Source organism: Limanda limanda, chromosome 20 (assembly GCF_963576545.1).
Source record: "Limanda limanda chromosome 20, fLimLim1.1, whole genome shotgun sequence".
Taxonomy (NCBI): Eukaryota; Metazoa; Chordata; class Actinopteri; order Pleuronectiformes; family Pleuronectidae; genus Limanda; species Limanda limanda.
In genome coordinates this window covers 4,570,204-4,593,839 of record NC_083655.1, presented here as the reverse complement: position 1 = coordinate 4,593,839, position 23,636 = coordinate 4,570,204, and positions in this window count along the sequence as shown.

Sequence of the window (23,636 nt, the reverse complement as noted above, 5' to 3'; positions counted from 1 at the left end):
ATTTCTCTGTCAGCCTGCCTCCCAAACACTGAACCATGGCAACTAACATAACTAAATAAAGTGACACCCAGCGGGTCAAGATGCTGATGTTATCGTTTCTTAGCGCAGCGGTTCCCCGGTCTTGTTTCCGAACTGTGTTGCTGATTCCACAGCTTGAATCTGCTTGAGGCTACATGTAGCTAGCTAGCTCCCCCCAGCTTCCACACACAGTCAGCAGGGACTCCCGACACTAACTACTACCCAGTATTTGCTTCTAACCTGGCGGTATTATAGAAACAGTGTCATGATAGAAGTGGAATTAAAGTCGTGACGGCGGGGTTATGCACTGTTAGCACCGCAGTTAGCATGGTGGCTAGCCCGCTAGCTTAGCCTGCTAGCGCCGTTTTGAAAGCTTGTTATAACCGTATGTGACCGTGCACACATGCCGTCAGTGCTCTAACGAGCCACTGTCAGCCGGACAACTCCCCTGGCTTAACACACAGGTCACATTAATCGTAGAATCGTAGTTGTGTTTGAGTTTGATGTGACACGGGGAAGTAAACAGGAAGTTTGAGGTCCGGAAATGACGTCGAACAGAAATGACGTCGTACGGAAATGACGTCATACGGAAATGATGTCGTTCGCGGACCAATCACAGCCAAGAGCTGTCGGTCGCTCTCCAACATGAAGACGGAGAGTTAGAAAAATCAGACGTGTACGAAAAGCTCTCCGAAGCGCTCGGAGAGGGCGTTTCACGACGGATAGGGGGTCTTATCTATCCGTTTTACACAATACGCTCAAGCATAAATTGGCCTTCACTGTGCGTGCAGATGCACTCACACCTGCCTGCTGTCATTCCTGACCAACCTCTGCACTAGTGGTACCCCGATCCTGCAGATGAATCAACTTTAGGAGACGGTCCTGGCGCTTGCTGGACTTTCTTGGGCGCCCTGAAGCCTTCTCCACAACAATTGAACCTCTCTCCTTGAAGTTCTTGATGATCAAATAAATGGTAGATTTAGGTGCAATCTTACTAGCAGCAATATCCTGGCCTCTGAACCCCTTTTTGTGCAAAGCAATGATGACTGCACGTGTTTCCTTGCAGGTAACCATGGTTAACAGAGGAAGAACAATGATTTCAAGCACCACCCTCCTTTTCAAGCTTCCAGTCTGCTATTCTGTCTAAGTCAGCATGACAGAGTGATCTCCAGACTTGTCCTCATCAACACTCTCACCTGTGTTAACAAGAGAATCACTGACATGATGTCAACTGGTCCTTCTGTGGCAGGGCTGAAATGCAGTGGAAATGTTTTTTTTGGGGATAAAGTTCATTTTTTTGGCAAAGAGGGACTTTGCAATTAGTTGCAATTCATCTGATCACTCTTCATGACATTCTTGAGTATATGCAAATGACCATTATAAAAACTGAGGCAGCAGACTTTGTGAAAATGTATATTTGTGTCCTTCTCAAAATCTGTCTCAAAATCAAAATCATTCTCAAATTCTCAAATCTAATATCGATATGGTTTTTGAACAAACTCTCAGAAACTGATGCTTTAGGATGTGTCTGCTTATGCAGCTGAGATGAAGCTGTTAGAGCAACGTGACAAGAATAAAGTAGTTTACAGCATCTCCATGACAACAGGGATATTGTTTAGAGTAGAATATTGTAATTCTCATTTCAGAATATACAGTAAACTTACTGTAAAGGTTTCATCTCTGTAGCGTCTGATGGTGGATGATCCATTTTGGGTTTGTTCTTTTTTCTCTGAATTCAAAATAAATAATCATTAGAAGAAACAACACAAAATAAATGAATAGCAAAATTATTGTAAGTATTAATATTTATTTACCTTTAGTCTTTTAAAGTAGTAGAATCCTGCTCCAGCTCCTAATGCTACACACACAACGAGTACTCCGACCACAATGCCTGCAACTGAACCTGAAGAAGCTGTAATTCAGAGAGTAGAACTGTAGCATCAACAAAGTGCAGTGATGTGTCTTCAGTGTAAAGTGTGTGTGTGTGTGTGTGTGTGTGTGTGTGTGTGTGTGTGTGTGTCCTCCTGGTTCCTGTATGTTCTCCTGACAACATGTGGACATGATGCTCCTGATGAGCTGGAGGACGGAGCCCTGGGGGATCTGCTCCACCAGGAGGAACCAGGACTCACTGCACAAGCCTCAGGTCTAACAGTCACTCTGAGGATTCCATCATCAGTTCTCGTCTCATGGGATCTTACCTTCCTCTATCGTCACGTAGCGGTTGATGAAGTGCGTCTCCTCTTTACTAACGAGTTCACAGGTGAACGTTCCCTGGTGATCTGAAGATAAGTGGTGCAGCGTGAGGCTGCCTGACGCTGACACATCCTCCACCTGCTGCCTCCACTGCTCTGAGACCCTGGGGGGGCCGTCCAACCTGGTCTGGTTCACAATGATCTGACTGTGGTTGAACTTCCACAGCAGGTGTGTCGGGGGTTTGGTGTTTGGAGCAGTGCAGTGGATTGTTGTTTTTGTTTCAAACAGTGACACATGGATGGGAGCTGAAAAGAAAAGGGATCAAATAATATCATTGTTGTCAGAATGTGGTTTCAGGCTCTGATGAGACTTTCTGAACATCTTCTATCATGGCCCAACAGTCACTTCAAGCTGCTCCACATCTCACACACATCAGTCCTCTAAGGGAAAATGTCCAGCAAGGTCAAATGTTAAAGAAAGAAAACTAATGGATCTGTTCAATGTTACATTTGTTTGTTGGGCTTCAAGCAACATTAAACAACAACTACTGGACAGATTTCCATGAAAATTGTCAGGAAGGTGTGTTATGAGTCAGGCTCAGAGAAGAACTGATCACATGTTTGTGTGGATCCAGGATTTCTTGTTTTGTCACATTACCATTATGAGAGAGGACGTTTTTGTCATTGCCCCGACTCCAGCTCCAGAGTTCTACCTGCCTGCTTACGTTATTGGACATTCCAATAAACATCAGTTGACTGTACTCCTGTCTCAGCCTCTGCCTCTGTGTCCAAAGCCTGGCCCTTAACAGTTTTTTAACATTTTCATTGATTTCCTTGCGAATAACTGATGAAGATGAAGAAACAATCTGATAAATTTAGAGGACTGATCATTATGAGTGTGTGAAATTTGGTGCAGATCTTAAGCCTGGTGAATTTCAATGTGGTTTCATAAGGAGACTGTTGGGCCTAGTGGAGGTCTGAGCTCTACTGAGTGACCTGTGGCCCACGTTCCATCCTCACAACTAGTTTAGTGGAAATCTGTTCAGCAGACAAAGAAACAAAGTAAAGATTCAGAATCAGCATTGATATCAAATGTAAGTTATCTGTAGGAGCAGATATGAATATGCAGCAGTAGGTGAAACAAGCAAAGGTTCAGTTCCATAGAGCAGATTCAACGTACTGGGTTGAAACCACACCGAGCTCCTCCAGCCACTGCGAGTGCTGATGCTGCAGATCAGAACAGTGTCTCTGTCTGACAGTGTCAGTGTGCTGCTGATCTCATAGAGCTGCTGCTCCGTCTTCTTCACTGAGGTTTGGATGTGAAGGGTCACGGTGGACGGAGGCCTGGAGGACCAGGTGAGCTGCGGCTCGGGGTAGATCCCCTCTGAGCGGCAGGTGAAGCTGTCCTCCACCTGCTCAATGTCCACGTGACGCACCGGAGCTGCAAGACAACATTTCTCTTTTATAACTCATTGATCATCTTTGCCTCGTGCACCGTGGAGCTCTTCATTAATTTGACTTATTGTGCTTATTATTTAATGTCACATATGATCCAATATGTGGAGCTGCTGACATTAGCTGTGTCTCAATTCAGGGTCTGCATTTGAAGACCGAGCTCCAACGAGTGGATTCGTCCCCGTCCAACCTGTCCCAGGATTCATTGCACTTTAGAGACTAATCATTTTTCAAAGAGGTAATGGTGCCGGCAAGCAGCGAGACGTCCAATGCTTCAGTATCAGCTTCAACTCAACCCAACAATACACATGTTAAACAAGGGAACAGCAACAAGAGACAAATATAATTTCTAGTATTTATGTTCTGTTATCACTGTGAGTTTCTTTACCATCTGCTCTCAGGTTGATAATTGACTCCTCCTTGACTCCATTTTTGATGTTGGCGTAGCACTCGTATCGGCCCTGGTCCTGAAGCTGCAGCCCCGTCAGCCTGATCGAGGCGTTTCCACTGGAGATCTGATCTGTGAACAGCGATGTCCGGCCTCTGAAGCGCTTGCTCTGGATATCAAACTTGTCTCTGTCTTTGTAGTAGGTGTGGACACGAGGGTTTCCTGGTTCCACCTTCACCCAGTAAATTTCTGGGTCTTTACCAGGCTGGAAACTGCAGGGTAAGATGCAGCTCTCCGCTAAAACGCAGAAGACCTCATCTGTGAGACACAGGGTAAAAAAACAACCAGTTCAGGATCAACTGTGGTGAATAGAAGCTATTATTAAAGAGAATTAGAACATTTGCTCCCAGACAGATTGTGAATTTAAATATCCTGATGGAACTGTCTGTCTGTTTGGCTGTTGACAGTTAACATACAGTAGTTTTATCTGAGCTGCTTTCACAGAAACAATCTCCTGCCACACGAGGCATTCGAATGTGTAACGTATATTTACTGTCAAACCAAAATTATGAACTAAAAGAGGCTCAGATTCACACCAGGTTGGAAAAGTTGTGTGTTGATCACAGAAATGTTGATTTAGAAAATTGACTTTGAGATTCAGATAAATCTAGACATTCTTTGTGATGAGAACAATTTAGGATCTGGAAATTCAGATGTAAAGAAAGATTTATTTTTTTAGAATCGTGTGTGTGTGACCGACACAGACACACACACACCTTTAAAAGAAACCCTCTGTATAAACCTCTGGTATAAACGCAGCTCAGCTGCAGAACCGATTGATCATCACCTAGTGTGAATTCAAGCTAATTCATTTATTTGCCTTATTGTGAAGGTTTGGTCAGTGAACCTGTGTTTCCTGTCATCATAAGCGGTGTACCTGTATTGGACCTTTATTGTGAAGGGTCACCAGCGGAAGTGGTGGTTGTTGTGATTGAGATTTGACTTAATGTGGAACAGAAACAACATGTCTCCTGGTTCAAGTCCACATTGTTCAGTTCTTATTTTACTGTGAAGTCTCAGTAAAGGAGAATCAAACCCTCGGTTTCATGAACATCAGACAAGTGACAAACAGCCAGTGACTCGGTGGAATAACGTGTTGTTGCTGATGGACTCACACTGGCTACTCTATGACACATCAGTGTTTACACTGGTTTCCACACACAGAATTATTATGTATTAGCTTAATTACAATTATATTTTCAACAGAATAATTAAACTAGTATTTTAATTTGATTTCTGTGGTTTGAACAAACATTTAAACACAGCAGACATCTTTGATTTAATTTTTGTTCTGCATTTATTAGTATTATAATGCTAACAAACTTGAATGTCGCCGTTTATAAGCAGAATATAAACAATTAAAATATGATGTAAGCAGATTTCAGTGTTTTTGTGTAGATTCCTGCACTTTTATCTAAATTATAACTTGGGACAAACACTGTAGAATAATGTGATGTTAAAATTCTCATTGAATGTTTATATAATGTTTTCTGTTTATACAGTTTAGTTATAGAAGAGAGGTTGGATCACAGACAGTTAATATAGACAGACAGCTCCCAAAAGGTCAATCAATCAAATATGATTTGTATAGCCCGTATTCACAAACCTAAATGTGTCTCATAGAACTTAACAAGGTGAGACATCCTCTGTTCTTAACCCTCAAGAGTAAAAATACATAAAACAAAGGCAGCAATGCAGTCATTTATCTTTATGACATTAATTTAAAAGCTAAACATTGAAACTGTGTTTGAAAGTTTCTCTGTATATTCTGCAGTGAACCACGAGCTGAATGCAGAGAAACTCAGAGAGAACTGAACCACGGCTCAACAGAACTGGTTTGTTAACATGGGCGCGGAGATACATTTTATTATCCCACACACATGCACAGACATGCACAAGCACACTCATGCAAGGAGGTAAATTTAACCTCTGCTTTTAACCCATCTGGTGCAGGACACACAGAGCAGTGGGCAGCCATGTACGGCGCCCGGGGAGCAGATGTTGGGGGAGTAAGGTGCCTTGCTCAGGGGCACTAGACAGGGTAGGGAGAATCCTCTTGGATTTTTGGACAGATCAATCCAGGTTCGAACCAGAGACGAACCAGAGACCTTTTCTGCCCATAGTCCAAGTTTCTGCCGCTAGTCCACCGCCTCTCCATGACAGCGTTATCAAATCACAGAGCAGACATTTATGAACACACACACACACACACACAAACACACACACACACAAACACACACACAAACACAAAACACATCATTATCAAGTGGAATACAAATATAGATATAGAATATATAGAAATATTGAATAAAAAGTTAGCATCATCTGAATGGGTTATATAAAGCATGTGTTGTTTGATTCAGTGACAAAATAAAAACAAAAGCATCATCACGTGTTTTCTCTGGAACGTATGTGGAACATATTCAATATGGTTCGGCAAGATTCCAACACTTGGAACAAGAGAAGCTGTTTCCTCTCGACTTCATCACAGATGAATTGTTTACCATTAAAATTAATTTGGTAACTAAATCTTAATGTGATGATTTTTGTTTCTTTTTATACATTGGAAAATATAATCTTACATCATTGTTAGTGTTTGATTGTCAAATGGCTGAAATTTATTCACACACACACACACACACACAAACCTTTAAAAAACACAACTCAGTTCAGTTCTGTTGACGATGAAGTTTCAATGAAGACTAAAAGAACCCAACATCTGGTGTGAACTGTTTCACCTCCAGCTCAGTGACAACATGTTTCTCTATGTTGTTATAAACCTTCACAATCATTTCTCATGTTTCCTGCTTCGTCTGATGGAAACCAACATGCCTGTACAAAGTACTACGTTCAAACAGAAGCTGTGATTTCTGAGTAAGATCAGACTTCACGTACCTGCTGTGGTGAGAGTCCACAAGTTGAGGATCAACAGAACCAGAGACTTGAACGCAGACATCTGTCTTTCATTCTGCGAGAACTGGAAGTGGATCAATGGAAGAAGAGACCAGTTAACAGCTGGTTTGACTCATGACACAGAGTCAGAGCAGCTGAGGTCCTGCAGGGACGGATCCAGACACGATCACTGTGGATGAGAGACGTCTCACACACACACACGTAGGCATGCACACACACACACAAGATAGAAGTCACCAAAGTCATGAGCAGTCATCCTCTGTTCTGTATTTAAGCTTTTCATTCCCTGATGAGTAAAATCCTAAATGTGTTCTGCAGCCGTAGTGAACAGGGGACGAGAAGAATGAGGAAGAGTCGCATAACCAGTCCTGCCAGGTGGACCTGGAGCCATGGCAACGCAACTCACCGCTCAGCAACAGAAAGCAGTTTCCTCTGGCACAGTGACAACAACAACAGGTAACAATGAATGTGTTTCTGCCTCAGCACACACAAGTTAACCTGCAGCAGCTCTGCACTCTGTGTGTGCTGGTGAATATACATACATGGAAATATATATATATATATATATATATATATCTGCATGTATGTTGTGATAGAAATTTGACCTGGTGAGACTCCTGAAATAAAGAGATTAGAGAATCATAGTCTTTATTCCTTTCAAGGAAGGTCAGACTATCCTACAACATGTGAAGAGTGTGTGTGTGTGTCTCTGATCATGATATAATTTCTGGTGATGATTTAATTTCACTATTACATTGAAATAAAGAGTAAATAACAATGAGGGAGGAAACGTGATGATGTCATCAGCACATGTCTGATGATGAAGTGATGACAGCTGAGAGAGATTATGGAGGGACGGAGTGACAGAGGAGGAGACAAAAACACCATGAACATCCATGTAAGTTCATTGTGTCCAAAGAAAATGTGACGAAAGAAAAGTGTCGGAGAAAAGAAGAAACATCGGTGACACTTGAGGAACCGTGAGTAAAAGCAGCTGATGCATCGATCAGTGAGAGTCATATTTAACTCACATGCTGTCCATTTCTTCTGATCCTCCTTGAGATGGTTCTACTCCTTCATTGGAGTCCAGCTGTGTTTAATTAAACTGATGGACTCGATTAGGAAAGGCACACACCTGTCTATATAAGACCTTACAGCTCACAGTGCATGTCAGAGCAAATGAGAATCATGAGATCGAAGGAACTGCCCAAGGAGCTCAGAGACAGAATTGTGGCAAGGCACAGATCTGGCCAAGGTTACAAAATATTTTCTGCAGCACTCAAGGTTCCTAAGAGCACAGTGGCCTCCATAATCCTTAAATGGAAGAAGTTTGGGACGACCAGAACTCTTCCTAGACCTGGCCGTCCAGCCAAACTGAGCAATCGTGGGAGAAGAGCCTTGGTGAGAGAGGTAAAGAAGAACCCAAAGAGCACTGTGGCTGAGCTCCAGAGATGCAGTAGGGAGATGGGAGAAAGTTCCACAAAGTCAACTATCGCTGCAGCCCTCCACCAGTCGGGGCTTTATGGCAGAGTGGCCCAGTGACAACAACAACAGGTAACAATGAATGTGTTTCTGCCTCAGCACACACAAGTTAACCTGCAGAAGCTCTGCAATCTGTGTGTGCTGGTGAATATACATACAAGGAAATATATATATTAGTGCTGTCAAACGATTAAAATATTTAATCGCGATTAATCGCATTTATGTCATAGTTAACTCGCGATTAATCGCAAATTTTTATCTATTCTAAATGATCATCTTTTTTTGTTTTAATGCTCTTATCAACATGGAAAAGTGGATTGGCTTGCTTTATGCAAATGTTTTATTTTATTGAAAAACAACACTGCCAAACAGGGTGGTACAAAATAAAATTATGTGTGCACATTTCAGGTAAACAAGGACTCAGCCTATAGTGCAGTTAAACCATGGCTTAATATTAAAAGAAAATCAAGTTTGCTGTGAACATAGCAGTCAGGCCTCTTATTTCAGAAACAATGAACCATAACAGTCAGGTTACCAATAAAAGGTAAGCCTACTACTTCTTTGCTTTCAGCCAGCTACTCAAACAGACAAGCAGCAAAATAACAAACTAACAAAATACACAGGCAAGTGTCGGCCTACTTTGAAATAAATTAAACACAGAACTTTGTAAGGCTATTTGAGTCCTCCCCATATTTGTGGAAAATGTATGAAATAAGAAGTACCCTATTTTTAAATAAATAAAACCATATAGCTGCAGCCTAATAGTGTAACGGAGTGGGTTTATGTTTATGTTTGGTTTTGACGTATGTTCAGTAAAACACTGTGTTGAAGGAGCGTTCTGATGTCTGAGGATCAGTGAAGGGGTCTGGGTGGAACATGTGACTGTTTGGACCAATAGGATGGGGTTGTTCGGGGATCGGGGCTCAATGAGGAAGTGAAGTGTTGCTGATGTGTGCGAGTGACGGAGTGCACATGCCTGTGTAGAGCAGGGGTCTTCAACGTTTTTCAGGCCAAGGACCCCCAAACAGGTGGAGAGATGGAGCAGGGACCCCCTACTATATATATTGTATAAAATTTTGTTTTATATTAAACTGGGCCTAGTGCCATGTATAAAAATAATTACCCTGATATTGTGCATTCAATACTAAGCTATTCAAATATTACACGGGTTCATATATTCATGTTTTTAATTTAAACAGGGTGGCCATGCCACTGCCATTTATAAACATACAGTGGGTACGGAAAGTATTCAGACCCCTTTAAATTTTTCACTCTGTTTCATTGCAGCCATTTGCTAAAATCAAAAATGTTCATTTTATTTCTCATCAATGTACACTCAGCATCCCATTTTGACAGAAAAAAACAAAACAGAAATGTAGAAATTTTTGCAAATTTATTAAAAAAGAAAAACTGAAATATCACATGGTCATAAGTATTCAGACCCTTTGCTCAGTATTGAGTAGAAGCACCCTTTTGAGCTAGTACAGCCATGAGTCTTGTTGGGAATGATGCAACAAGTTTTTCACACCTGGATTTGGAGATCCTCTGCCATTCTTCCTTGCAGATCCTCTCCAGTTCCGTCAGGTTGGATGGTGAACGTTGCTGGACAGCCATTTTCAGGTCTCTCCAGAGATGCTCAATTGGGTTTAGGTCAGGGCTCTGGCTGGGCCAGTCAAGAATGGTCACAGAGTTGTTCCGAAGCCACTCCTTTGTTATTTTAGCTGTCTGCTTAGGGTCATTGCCTTGTTGGAAGGTGAACCGTCGGCCCAGTCTGAGGTCCAGAGCACTCTGGAAGAGGTTTTCTTCCAGGATATCTCTGTACTTGGCCGCATTCATCGTTCCTTCAATTGCAACCAGTCGTCCTGTCCCTGCAGCTAAAAAACACCCCCATAGCATGATGCTGCTACCACCATGTTTCACTGTTGGGATTGTATTGGGCAGGTGATGAGCAGTGCCTGGTTTTCTCCACACATACCGCTTAGAATTAATGCCAACAAGTTCAATCTTGGTCTCATCAGACCAGAGAATCTTATTTCTCATAGTCTGGGAGTCCTTCATGTGTTTTTTGGCAAACTCTATGCGGGCTTTCATATGTCGTGCACTGAGGAGAGGCTTTCGTCGGGCCACTCTGCCATAAAGCCCCGACTGGTGGAGGGCTGCAGCGATAGTTGACTTTGTGGAACTTTCTCCCATCTCCCTACTGCATCTCTGGAACTCAGCCACAGTGCTCTTTGGGTTCTTCTTTACCTCTCTCACCAAGGCTCTTCTCCCACGATTGCTCAGTTTGGCTGGACGGCCAGGTCTAGGAAGAGTTCTGGTCGTCCCAAACTTCTTCCATTTAAGGATTATGGAGGCCGCTGTGCTCTTAGGAACCTTGAGTGCTGCAGAAATTGAGACCTTGGCCAGATCTGTGCCTTGCCACAATTCTGTCTCTGAGCTCCTTGGGCAGTTCCTTCGACCTCATGATTCTCATTTGCTCTGACATGCACTGTGAGCTGTAAGGTCTTATATAGACAGGTGTGTGCCTTTCCTAATCGAGTCCAATCAGTTTAATTAAACACAGCTGGACTCCAATGAAGGAGTAGAACTATCTCAAGGAGGATCAGAAGAAATGGACAGCATGTGAGTTAAATATGAGTGTCACAGCAAAAGGTCTGAATACTTATGACCATGTGATATTTCAGTTTTTCTTTAATAAATTTGCAAAAAATTCTTTATTTCTGTTTTTTTCTGTCAAGATGGGGTGCTGAGTGTACATTAATGAGAAATAAAATGAACTTTTTTGATTTTTGCAAATTGCTGCAATGAAACAAAGAGGGAAATATTTAAGGGGGTCTGAATACTTTCAGTACCCACTGTACATCTTGCAGACAACACTGAGCTATTAAAGTAATTCCCAAATTCATGTTTTTATTTTTATCACACATGTAGAGGAGACAGTGAATCCTCAAGCTATTTGTGGATGGCACACATACTCCCACATTAGTGAGATGTCGGACCCTGATGGGTAGCACACAACTTATCTATCTTGGATGGATGGAGGTTGTCAGGCAGAGGGTCACATCAGCCTCACAATGTTGGATGCATGTTAATGTGTATTGAAAGACATTTAAATTCGTGAAAAAAAAAAAAAAAATTTAAATTAAAAAAATTGTCTAATCAACCAAAGATTTTGCGACCCCCCTGCAGTACCTCCGCGGACCCCCTAGGGGTTGCGGACCCCCTGTTGAAGACCTCTGATTTAGAGATTTAGGTGGATAACTGGAAGCTTGGAACTGCACGTTGCGCTAGAGGACAAGATAGAAGTTCACCAGAGTCAGGAGCAGTCCTCCTCTATTCTGTATTTAAGCTTTTCATCCCCTGATGAGTCAAATCCTAAATGTGTCAAATACAGAAAGATACCACACATATTTATATGAATACATATTAATAAATACAAAAAAGTACCAGATATAAAATACAAAGCTGTATATTCTTTCCAGTGCTTTAAATTATTATAATTCAGCTTCAACCTGGTTCAGGTTCTGTGAGTCTGCTGAACGTGTCAGATGAGTTTGCTCTCAGCTGTTTCATTCAGGTGCTGCTGGTTTTCAAGTCTCTGTCGGATGTTGTCCAGAGTTCAAACAGACTTAAAGCAACACTATGTCTCCACCTCAAACCAGCAGCTGGATTCAAATGGGTTTGATGGTTCAGTGACTGAAGCCGTTTGCTCTTTTACAGAAGAAGAAGACAGCAGGATATTGTCCGGGTCAGACTTGTTCCCATGGAAACCGACGTCGGCCTCATCACCCAAAGCTCTGGAATCTCCTCGTCTTTCCAAGTTGACGTCTTCATCCTCTACTCGTTTGGCTCCTCTTCTTCATCCTGAGGTATTTGTTTGTCTTCCTGTCTCAGGCAGCATTACTTCATTTTCAGGTGTCGTGTTCTCATTATTTCCTTCATTGTGTGACCTGTAAACAAAATTAAAAAAATTCAGAGCTGCTGAAATCTTGATCTCATGGATTTTTATTCTTCATCAGTCAGGAACACAAACTGCAGAAGATGTGAAACTATCAAACATCAGGAGATTTTCTTTCTATCAATCTTATTGAATCCATTGAACTTCTTTTTTCATATCTTACATTTCTTTGTGCTTTTGCTTTGCTCCACAAACCTGAAACAAACATCTCCTGCAGAAAATGACAGAAATAACTGATGATATTATCAGAGACGTTCACAGACAAATCTGGTTCATGTTCGCTGATATAGAAACTTTCATTTTACAGAATTAACGATACTAATAGACGTTACATTTGACATAGATACATTTTTTTAATTAAAGTTCTTTGTATTTGTGTTATTAAAAATACAGTTCATGGTTAAACTGTAAAATATCAACTCTTAGCTACATTTCTCTGCCGTAAGGGTTTGATAACAACATCTTAGGAATCGTTGTCAAATCTTTTTCATAAATCTATTGGCCGATTTATCGGTATCAGATTTTCTTTCACTCTAATATCGATATGGTTTTTGAAGGAACTCTCAGAAACTGATGCTTTAGGATGTGTCTGCTGATGCAGCTGAGATGAAGCTGTTAGAGAAACGTGACAAGAATAAAGTAGTTTACAGCATCTCCATGACAACAGGGTTATTCTTTAGAGCAGAATATTGTAATTATCAGTACAGATTATACAGTAAACTTACTGTATATTGTTCATCTCTGTAGCGTCTGATGGTGGATTGTTTGTACAGTTTCTCTGAGTTCAAAAGAAATAATCATTAGAAGAAACATCAAATAATAAATAAATTTCAGAATTATTGTAAATATCAATATTTACCCTTATACAGTAGTATAATAATCCTGCTCCAGCTCCTAATGCTGCACACCCAGCGAGTAGTACTCCGACCACAATTCCTGCAACTGAACCTGAAGAACCTGTAATTCAGAGAGTAGAACTGTAGCATCAACAAAGTGCAGTGATGTGTCTTCAGTGTGTGTGTGTGTGTGTGTGTGTGTGTGTGTGTGTGTGTGATGGTGGGTGTGTGTGTGTGTGTGTGTGTATGTGTGTGTGTGTGTGTGTGTGTGTGTGTGTGTGTGTGTGTGTGTCCTGGTTCCTGTATGTTCTCCTGACAACATGTGGACATGACGCTCCTGATGAGCTGGAGGACGGAGCCCTGGGGGATCTGCTCCACCAGGAGGAACCAGGACTCACTGCACCAGCCTCAGGTCTGACAGTCGCTCTGAGGATTTCATCATCAGTTCTCGTCTCATGGGATCTTACCTTCCTCTATCGTCACGTAGCGGTTGATGAAGTGCGTCTCCTCTTCACTACTGAGTTCACAGGTGAACGTTCCCTGGTGATCTGAAGATAAGTGGTGCAGCGTGAGGCTGCCTGACGCTGACACATCCTCCACCTGCTGCCTCCACTGCTCTGAGACCCTGGGGGGGCCGTCCACCCCGGTCTGGTCCACAATGATCTGACTGTGGTTGAACTTCCACACCCGGTGTGTCGGGGGTTTGGTGTTTGGAGCAGTGCAGTTGATTGTTTTTGTTTCACTCGGTGACACAAGGACGGGAGCTGAAAGGAAAAGGGATCAAATAATATCATCATGGTCAGAATGTGGTTTCAGGCTCTGATGAGACTTTCTGAACATCTTCTATCATCAGATGTGAGTTATTTGTAGGAGCAGATATGAATATGCAGCAGCAGGTGAAACAAGCAAAGGTTCAGTTCCATAGAGCAGATTCAACGTACTGGGTTGATACAACACCGAGCTCCTCCAGCCACTGCGAGTGCTGATGTTGCAGATCAGAACAGTGTCTCTGTCTGACAGTGTCACTGTGCTGCTGATCTCATAGAGCTGCTGCTCCGTCTTCTTCACTGAGGTTTGGTTCTGAAGGATCAAGATGGACGGAGGCCTGGTGGACCAGGTGAGCTGCGGCTCGGGGTAGATCCCCTCTGAGCGGCAGGTGGAGCTGTCCTCCACCTGCTCAATGTCCACGTGACGCACCGGAGCTGCAAGACAACAGAGATTCAGTTTGAGGGAAGATGTTTCCCACGTGGAGATGTGGGAGGAAAGACTCTTTGCTCTGTTGCTTCTGTGGAACATCTCCTTTCACCTGAGATCATTCAAAACCAATAAAAACTGTTAGAAATAAAACAGTCATCTTTCCAGAAACTTTGATTTCTCTTCTTTACTGAATAAGAAAAGTCTGTTTCCCACTTCGCTCGTCCAGAACCTGGAGTTTGCTTCAGGAAGCTCAGTTGAATGATCACATGACTCTTTAACTGTTGAAGCTTTTACAGGAAATCATCTGTCACTTCTTAGACTGTTTCCTGATGTTACTCATTGAACTTAAAGTTGTTGTATTGAGCTCACACAGTAATAGAAAGCATGGTTTTGTGATAGTGATCAGTATTTATACAGCAGCTGTACCTTGGCCTTTTGACCCGTGTTCAACACAGATCACTTTGAATTCAGCCGACAGAGATACACAGGTATGGTGTGCGCGTGAATTTAGAAGAAGTCGTGAGATGAACAGAGAAAATCACAACTTTCTCTGAAGTCGTCACAAGGTTTTATAAAGTGTTTTATTTTATTTTGCAGGAGACCCACTATTGCTCACTACTTGATTTCACCTGTGGGGGGCGCCCCAGGTATTTCTCACACAACAGAGTGTCTGTCTTCCTGCTGCAGTTCTACCTCCTCGTGTCTAGAGCTCTTCATTCATTTGACTTATTGTGATTATTATTCAACATGTCACATGTCAGTGTTGCCAGAATGCAGATCCAGAAGTTGTATCTGATCCGAGTTCTGTGTCATGCCATCTAGTGAAATACTCTAGAGGGCGCTGCTGAGGGTTCACAGCCAGAATGTGCAGCTACGCTCATGAAGCATCTGGTCATGTGACCACTAAACAGCAAGTGCATCTCCAGCCTCGTCTGTTTTATAATTATATCAGAGACAAATATAATTTCTAGTATTTGTGATCTGTTTCACTGTGAGTTTCTTTACCATCTGCTCTCAGGTTGATAAATGACTCCTCCTTGTCTCCATTGATGATGCTGGTGTAGCACTCGTATCGGCCCTGGTCCTGAAGCTGCAGCCCCGTCAGCCTCATCGAGGCGTTTCCTCTGGAAATCTGATCTGTGAACAGCGATGTCCGGCCTTTGAAGTGCTCGCCCTGGTGATCAAACTGGTCTGTGCCACTGTAGTAGGAGTGGACATGAGTGTCTCCTGGTTCCACCTTCTTCCAGTGGATGACTGTGCCTGTACCAGGCTGGAAACTGCAGGGTAAGATGCAGCTCTCCTCTAAAACGCAGGAGACCTCAACATCTGTGAGACACCGGGTAAAAAAACAACCAGTTCAGGATCAACTGTGGTGAATAGAAGCTTTTTTTAAAGAGCAATTAGAGCATTTGCTCACAGACGGATTGTGAATGTAAATATCCTGATGGAACTGTCTGTCTGTTGACAGTTAACATACAGTAGTTTTATCTGAGCTGCTTTCACAGAAACAACCTCCTGCCACACAAGGCATTCAAATGTGTAATGTACATTTACTGTCAAACCAATAATATGAACTTAAAGAGGCTCAGATTCACACCAAGGTGGAAAAGTTGTGTGTTGATCACTGAAATGTTCATTTAGAAAATTGACTTTGAGATTCATCAAAATCTGAACATTCTTTGGGATGAGAAGAATTTAGGATCTGGAAATTTAGATGTAAAGAAAGATACATTTTTGTAGAATCCCATTTTTGTGTGTGTATTGTTAAGTAAGGGACTGATTTTTGCAACTGTTGCGACCTTTGACTTTTCTTTTTCATTGATGTGACATAAGTGTGTCACGCTTAATGTATCATATGCACAACACAACTAATAACATTAGAGACACATTTTAGAGCTTATTGACATTAACCAATAATTCGTCACATGGTAAAAAATCATGATGACGTCATTATCAAATAAATAAAAATATAGATATATACTATATAGAATAAAAAGTTAACATCATCTGAATGGGTTATATAAAGCAAGTGTTGTTTGATTCAGTGACAAATTAAAACTAAAGCATCATCACGTGTTTCCTCTGGAATGTTTGTGGAACGTAGTCAATCTGGTTCGGCAAGATTCCAACACATTACATAACATTTCATTTAGCTGACGCTTTTATCCAAAGCGACTCACAATAAGTGCATTCAACCCCTAGTGTACAAACCCAGAACAACAAGAATCAAGAAAGTAGAATTTCTTCAAAATAAAGCAAAACTGCAAAGTGCCATAAGCAAGTGCCATTTAAGTGCTACTAAATTGTTATAATTGTTTCCTTTTTTCCTCTCGACTTCATCACAGAATAATTTTTTACATTTAAAATGAATTTGGCAACTAAATTTTAATGTGATGATTTTTGTTTCTCTTAAAAATAAAATGTTACAGCATCTTCAGTGTTTGAGTGACACTGGGCTGAGATTCACACACACACGCACGCACGCACACACACACTTAAAAACCTTTAAAAACCACAACTCGGTTCAGTTCTGTTGATGCTCAAGTTTCAATGAAGAATAAAATAACCCAACATCTGGTGTGAACTGTTTCACCTCCAGCTCAGTGAGAACATGTTTCTCTATGTTGTTATAAACCTTCACAATCATTTCTCATTTTTCCTGCTTCGTCTGATGGAAACCAACATGCCTGTACAAAGTACTACGTTCAAACAGAAGCTGTGATTTCTGAGTAAGATCAGACTTCACGTACCTGCTGTGGTGAGAGTCCACATGTTGAGGATCAACAGAACCAGAGACTTGAACGCAGACATCTTTCTTTCACTCTGTGAGAACTGAATGTGGATTGAAGGCAGGAGAGACAGTGAAAATGTAACACTTACTACTAGTTGCAGTTAAGTAGGTTAACAGGACCAGTTCCTAGGTTCGTAGGAGCAGTAAAATAGTTAAACAATGGAAATAATAAATATAGTGAACACACCACAGACAATAGAGTTAGTTGAAATGCCGGTTTCTTTTATATAAGAATAGAAAAGTAAGTAGTTTTAGATAGAATAACACATAGGTACCATATAACACATTTACAATACAACTAACTAGTGTTGTCACGATACCAAAATTATGACTTCGATACTATACCTGCCAAAATATCACGATACTCGATACTTTCGATACGATACCACAAATACGATACGATACCACAAATACGATACGATACTGGTATATTTATCTATGATTGTACTAAATAAAACATCTGTAGGGTTCCCCTTTTTACCAGTTTGTTCCTGCCCAGCTTTTTGAACACTTAACAAATGGCATTCATATTAGTATTAGCCTACAGCAAGATATTAATGAAAACTACATGGTGACATCATAGCATTGATTATATACGGCTATGCAGGCCTATTGTCCGTATCTGACTATATGACCACATAGTTATTTCCACAAGAGTTACATAATTTTACAGATGTGTGTTTGAGGTGAAAAAAAAGTAAAAACATGCCACCTGAGCTAGTGAGTGGGGGCGGGGCCCCGGGGCCTGTGTGTACACAAGCAAACGCACACACACAGGCCCACTCCTGGTTTTTTCATGCCCCATGAAAATGCCCCACCCCTGGCTCCGGAGAAACAACGACTTGTTTTACTGCTCCGCCGTGAAAGAGATGCGGATGTTTCAGTCCCGCCTCACACCCCCCCCGCCCCTCCGGCGCTCCACCCGTTATGTCTCCGCCCGGTCGCGCCACAGTTTGAGAGAGAATCACTTCCAACAAGCCGAGGACGGTAGGCTCGGCCATGTCTCCCTGTGATCACTCGTTGTGAGTGACGGCTGCCTATTGCATGTGTGAGAGCTGGGTAGCCCCGCCCCTCACAGTCAATGCATGCAGGCAGCGGGACAGAATGCGCTCTGACTGCTGCTATTTCAATAAAGTACCGGTACTAAAATATGCTAAACCGTATCATTTTTAACGTAAGGGTACCGCGGTACCTTTCTAGTACCGGTACATCGTGCAACACTACAACTAACATAACACACATGTTACATACAAATCAAATGAAAAGTTCAATCCAAGAAAAGATTTACCGTTTCCTATTTTTGGTTTTATATTCCACTTGAGGTAGAAACAGTCTGTAGATCTGAGATGTTCACTCTTACCACGAAATGTCCACGTGCACTTCAAGTTGAAGTAATGAAGGCTCCTGTCAGTCCTACCATCAGCTGGACTGGATGGATGCTGGTGAAGGAAAACAGGTGCTCTCCTCCGATGGAAACAGGACTCCCTTCAGGGTGGTTACTCGCTGGGAAGCTCACCATCTATTCCTCTGCATGCGTGGAGCTAGGAGGTTAGCTTGGATGCTGCCACGTGGACGCTCAGCTCCACGTTCGCTCCCAGTAACTCTCAGTAACTTTTCAAATGTAAAACTAAACCACAGTCCACCGACGTAGACAGAAAACAACTCAAAACTCAAAACTTTCAGAAATAAAATAAAAGTTTACCACAACAAAGATCCAGTCTTTTCAGTTACTTTAGCTCACTGGTTGCAAACTAGAGTCTCTTTTCTTTTCTCTCTCTCTTCCAACTGCCGTTCACCGGTGCAGGAAGTATTACCTTGTTTCTGATCGGCTCATATTCACACACACACACACACACATACACATAGAGAGAAACATTGACACACACACACACACACATACATAGGTAGACCGCAGGTTTTACATGTATTTTCTGAATTGTGATAAGTGCTGCTGCTGTGTTTATCTTTGAAATATCGGAGCTTGTTAAAATGATGAATCATTGAATAACATTATGACTTTATTTCCCCTTTTTAATAAATGCTTTTGTAATTAAAGTATCTGTAGTCTGTGATTATTTGTGCATATGTGTGTGAATACAGCTGGATTATGATAGCCTGTGCTCGAACTGAAAACCCTTCATTGTTTATTAAATAATCATTAATATTAACTATTGAGATTATTAATTTAACATTTATCATATGAGACTGATATCTATAGCTTGATTCGTTGGTCCCTGTAACCAGGGTGGTGCCCCTCTACGATAAGTAATATTTACAGATTGTATCATTCTTAGTTGATAATTTTATTGTTTTCATTAATTATTTAACTATTCTTAATGGATAACCGTATAATTTCTAATTGATTATTTTACTATTCTTAAGTGATAGCCTTATCATTTTTAATTATTTTTAATAAATATTTTTTTATTATTTTAATAATCATATTTCATGATTATTAATAATTAGCCAACGTCAAGTCTACTCCTATTGCACAACAACAATCTGGTATTGAGTTCTCTCCCCGACTTGCCTCTTCCTGTAGAGAATGTTGTTCTTTAACTCAAGCTTGTTCAACTCTCGTAGGAAGATGGGAAGGTCTGGCAACTCTTTCTTTACAGCTAGAGGAGGGCTTTCCCCAGTCTCCATCAGACGAATGATTTCACAGATGGCAGGATCGTCTCTCTGTTGTTGTTTCAAATCTTCCTCTGATATACTGGAAATGACTGGAAATCCATCACAGTTCTCAAAGCTGTCAGGAATAGCTTCAGCAGACATGGCAAGAGATACTATAAGGGGACTGATGTGATCATTGCTGTTGGCATCTGCAGGAGGGCAGACTAGATGTTTCTCACAGATGGCGCTAACAGTCTTACAGGAGATACGAGTGAATTCGTCAGACTCAGGTAGGTGTCGTTGGATGAACTGGCTTATCGGCTCTTCCTCTTTCTGTGAGACTAGATCATTCACAAGCTCAGCATGTGGACGTCGCGAGAGGCCATCAGCATCAAGATTGCGCTTCCCTGCTCTGTACTGAAGCTGGAATCTGAAGGTGGAGAGGGCAGACAGCCAACGGTAGCTCGTTGCATCCAACTTCGCTGTGGTGAGCAGGTAAGTTAGTGGGTTACTGTCTGTGACCACTGTAAATGAAGTTCCATACAGATAATCTGAGAGCTTTTCCGTTACAGCCAACTTCAGTGCTGGAAATTCGAGTTTGTGAGCTGGATAGCGTGATTCACTTCTGGACAATCCACGGCTGGCATAGGCTATAACACGCATTGCTCCTTCCTGCTCCTGATAGAGTGCTGCCCCTAGTCCAGTTGTGCTTGCATCTGTATGTAGTACATATGGAAGCTTCGGGTTAGCAAACCCCAATACGGGAGCAGTAGTGAGCCTGTCAATGATGGTTTCAAAGGCTTGTTGACAGCTGTCTGTCCACCGGTTCCCAAAAAGCTCTTTTGGCTTGTAGTACAGGCCATTACTCTCTTTAGATCTGTCACTCTTGCGGAGTGGAGGATAACCAACTGTGAGGTCATTTAACGGCTTCACTATTTTGGAATAGTTTTGAATGAACCGCCTGTAATATCCAGCAAATCCTAAAAATGAACATAGCTCTTTAAGGTTTTGAGGTCTGGGCCATGTCTTTAAGGCCTCAATCTTTTGGGGGTCTGTCTCGACACCATGTTGCGACACAATGTGCCGTAAGTATTTAACAGACGTCTGGAAAAATTTACATTTCTCCACGGACAGTTTTAGGCCATACTCTTTTAAACGATTAAGTACATGGAGAAGGCGGGTTCCATGTTCTTCAAAGGTTTCTGAAAAGATTATTAGATCGTCTAAGAACACTAAGACTTCTTTTAGGTTGATATCACCCATACACTTCTCAACCTTTGGAATGTACTGGGCGCGTTAGTTATGCCTTGGGGCATCCTATTAAACTCCCAGAACCCCAATGGACACACGAAAGCAGTTTTGGGTTTGTCAGCCTCCTCAACCTCGATCTGATAATAACCTGACTTGAGGTCCAGGACGGAGAACCACTTTGAGCCTGTGAGCGCAGAGAAAGTCTCTTCCAGATTTGGGAGAGCGTAGGCATCCTTGATAGTCTGCAGGTTCAGTTTCCGGTAATCGATACAAAGTCGTACGTCTCCATTTTTCTTTCTAACCACCACTATTGGTGAGGAGAACGGTGACTCTGACTCCTTAATAACTCCTGCCTCACTTAGCTCCTGCAGGTGTCACCGCACTGCATTGTGGACGTATGGGTCCAGATCGATGCTTAAAGGGGGTTTGGTCACTTAACTTGATTTGGTGTTTAACTTTATCTGTTAGACCAAAGTGTGAGTCGTGAAGAGCAAATACTTCTGGCATAGCACCTAACTTTTGCTCTATTGTCTCCCTCCATTCAGCCGAAAGGGGAGAACAATCAAAGTTGAATTTCAGCTTCACGTCTTCAGGAGACTTTGGTGGACTATCTTGGTGCGCTGCATTGTGTTGCCCTTGGTTACCTGGCACCACTATCTGCAAAGCATGTATTTCAGCTATGACACTCTTTGCTGGAATGTGTAAAGGAAATATAACAATTGACCATAATAAAATGTTTATTTCCCCTTTGATTGATCATGTTTGAATCCCTATACATTGTAACCTAAATGTTTCCTGTAAGTAGCTAAATACATTAGTCTGCTTGTTCTCTTGGATCCTGCTGCTCTTCCTGAGACACTGAATGTTTATTGACCTAACTGCTGAAGACCTGTAACCTAATTTCCTCTAGACAATGTATCTTTGATCATGTGTTTTCCTGTTCCCACTAAATGCATATTGCCTTGATGCCCTCGACTAGACATTGTTGTTATTCTTGTGATCTAAGGATCTCAACCTTTCCTGTTTAACAAACCCCCTCCAGAGTGGGAGGGGTTAGCCGAATGTATTAAAGAACTGAACTGTTTGCTATCTGGGTGCATATTACGAACTCAACCCCGTGGTATGCACCATGCTCGAGCATTAAAGTGTGACAATACTGTAAGAGAATTTTGTGTCTTGTTTCCTCATTGGTAGTGGAATTGTAGAAATTGCCACGACATTTGGGGGCTCGATCCGGGATCCTAACTCAATCACGCTTCAAACCACTTTCAAGACCAAGTTTGAATCTGCGCGCAGTCGGTGAGGGATTGTTAGTTGCCCAAGAACCAGAAGTCTACCTCTCCTGAAGGGCAAGTCGTAATCGACTCCCAGGGTGAGAAGAGGCTGCTTGTGAGATTTTGTAATGAAGATTGTTTGATACGGATTTTAAATTTTTTCCAACGGAGAATACAGTATTAAAGAACTGACAAACTGACGTCTGAGATGCAGTGACATTACTTAGGGGTGACGACCTGTTGACAAAGGAATTAATACGTATAATGTCAATTAATGTCATCTGATCTCTGTGCTGGTAAGTGAGTGACTTTGAATTTATCGAAATGGGGAAACTTAATAGCAAACCTTTGACTGAAGTGTGTGATCTAATGGGATGTGCAAAAATTATGTGTGAGATACATGGTGATGACTCCTGTAAACAGCTTCTGGTGTGGGTGGAGAAATTTGGATTTCCTGAGAATGGAAGTTTTAGTATAAATCGAATACAGGCGCTACAAGATGAATTGGTGAAACATGAGAAAAGGACTGGTAAAACCAAAATTAATTGGATAGCATTTTTGATGTGGAGGTATGAATCCTAAAAGAGAAACAGGCAACAAAGTAGTGAACAGGGGGGCAAGAGGGAGGGGAGGGAAACTAATCAATATCCTCAGCTCTCACATTCACAGAAAGAACTGGATCTTCTCCCTGCCTCAGCCGCTAATCAAAGCCCCCTGAACCAACAGCCTGCTATCTCATACCGAGACCTCCAACGACAGTTTGCCTCAACAGGACGCACCACATCAGGCGCAGCATCCCCTCCACCCGCATATCAGCAGAGTTTGGATGAGGCCGCTGCAACCATCGCGGCACAAGACAGTCTCGGGTCTGACGGACTCAGTCCCATATCACCAGAGGAGATGCGCTCGATTTCCAGTGAACTGCCAGACATTGCTCCATACGAACAACAACTGAAGAACTGTTTTTTAGAAAGTATGGATAAGGAAATCAGTCACCAGGTACGCAAACATTGCATAGACTGGGAGAGAGGACGCTTGCCATTCATCCATGACTATTTCACTCATGCTGAGCAAAGTCTCAACGCCTCAGAGAAAAAGACACATATGGCACAGCTCCAAGCCCTAGAGGGAGCAAACAGAGGGAGAAACAGAGGCCGTGCTAATCACCCTCGGAACAGAGGTAAATCTCAGCACAGAGTCTTACGCCA